This window comes from Gavialis gangeticus, unplaced genomic scaffold, assembly GCF_001723915.1.
Source record: "Gavialis gangeticus isolate Ggan-Ray unplaced genomic scaffold, GavGan_comp1, whole genome shotgun sequence".
Classification (NCBI taxonomy): Eukaryota; Metazoa; Chordata; order Crocodylia; family Gavialidae; genus Gavialis; species Gavialis gangeticus.
In genome coordinates this window covers 246,205,264-246,207,492 of record NW_017729032.1, presented here as the reverse complement: position 1 = coordinate 246,207,492, position 2,229 = coordinate 246,205,264, and positions in this window count along the sequence as shown.

The following is a 2,229-nucleotide window of genomic DNA, read 5'->3' as shown; positions in this document are numbered from 1 at the left end:
GTTAAAGAGGTCTGCTTTCTCCTCTGACGCAACCACTAGAATCCTTCTAGCTTGTATTATAATAGCTTTGATAACTTTGGAGACTCTGTAAGCTCTCTGAATCAAATCGGAACCCTCTGAATCAATTTGGAGAGATTCGGAAAGATTCAGTTATTCAGACATAGACACAGCTTTAAATGTTTTTTCTACATGTCTCAAGGAGGAGGATAAAAAACGGGGCTCAATGCTCTGAGATGTGCTCCTGTGGCACCCTTTGCTGAGGTTCCTGTCTGCAGACATAATGAAGATCCAATGCCTTTTAGAATGCTTCTGTATTTGCTTCACTGAAGGACTCATTTTGCATGAGAACAGGGATTGTTAAAAGAAACCATCAGACCCCCAAATCTAGGCATCTTTTCTAGGGTTCAACAACATCCTCCAGACTTATAATTCCTCCTTCAACACTATCCATTGTCATTTTCCAGTTTCTAATTATGCTACTAATCAAGAACTTGTCCAATTTAACTAATAGTTTTCCATTTAAAATGTGTCCAATGTTTTGCCAAGTCTAATTGGATGACATCTACTGACTTACTTTGTCTAGAAAAGCAGTTACCTTATAAAAGAAAGAGATTCAGTCTGGCACGATAAATCTTTGGTAAATTCATGTTGCATTTTATCGAATTTTCCACTTGCTTCCAGATTTTTTGATAATTCTTTCCTTCAAAATGTATTCTAAAGCCTGTACTCATCCACCTCCCTTATTTACCCCTTCTGAAATATAAAGAAAGTGTTAAATAACAATTACTTCATTTAAAGTATTGTTACAGGAATTATGAAAACCCAGATATGTTAACCACATTGTTACATAGCTGAAAGATGAAAAGACACATTTAGGTGCTACATTTCATGGACATTAGGGCTGGAAGGGGCCTTGGAAGATCATCGAGTCCAGCCCCGGGCCCGAAGGCCAGGAAGTCAGCTGGGGTCATAGGATCCCAGCAAGATAAGCATAAAATTTTCTCTTGAAGGTGTTCAATGTAGGCGTTGAACCACCACCGATGGCAGGCTGTTCCAGACCTTGGGGGCTTGGACAGTAAAGAAATTCTTCCTTATGTCCAGCCTGAAATGGTCTTGTAGTAGTTTATGACCGTTTGACCTCGTCATCCCTTGGGGCACTCTGGTGAACAAACATTTCCCCCAGATCCTGGTGAACACCCCGATAAACTTATAGGTGGCCATCAGATCGCCCCTGAGCCTGCGCTTTTCCAGGCTAAAAAGCCCCATGGCTCTCAGCCTGTTGTCGTAAGGTCTGTTTTCCTGACCTCTGATCATGCGCATGGCTCTTCTCTGGACTCTCTCAAGCTTCTCTACATCCTTTTTGAATTGAGGAGTCCAAAACTGGGTACAGTAGTCCAGCTGCAGCCTCACTGAGGCCGAGTACAAGGGGAGAATGACGTCCTGGGATTTGCCTGAAAAGCATCTATGGATGCAAGCCAGCATTTTGGTTGCTTTACTAGCTGCAGCATCACACTGAAGGCACATGTTCATCTTGTGGTAAAAGATGACCCCCAAGTCGCTTTCCTTCGTAGTGCTAGCCAGAGTAGCACTGCCGAGCCTATAAGCACGTTGCAGGGTTTTTCCTCCCAAGGTGGAGAACCTTGCATTTTTCAGTGTTAAACACCATCAGGTTCTCATCCGCCCATTTGCTGAGCCTGTCTAGGTCAGCCTGGATTGCCCTCCTGTCTTCTGGGGTGGATGCTCTGCCCCAAAGTTTGGTGTCATCGGCAAACTTGGCCAGTCCACTTCTGACTGCAATGTCCACATCATTAACGAAGATGTTGAACAATATGGGCCCAAGGACAGAACCTTGGGGGACCCTACTGGTCACAGGGCACCATGATGATTGACTTCTGTCAATTACGACACTCTGGGTCCAACAACGGAGTCAATTTCCCAGCCAGCAGATTGTGGTATATGACATCAATCTCTTCTCCCTTGTCCAGGTGATAGGTCACCTGGTCGTAGAAGGAAATGAGATTGGTCAAGCAAGACCTACCCGCAACAAACCTGTGCTGGGTATCCCACAGGATGTTGGTGTCGGCCAGTCCATTAAGGATGGCCTCTTTAATAAAGTTTTCTAAGATCTTCCCCAGGATAGAAGTCAGGCTGATGGGCCTATAGTTAGCTGGATCCACTTTCCTCCCTTTCTTGAAGATAGGCACCACATTGGCCTTCTTCCAGTCTTCG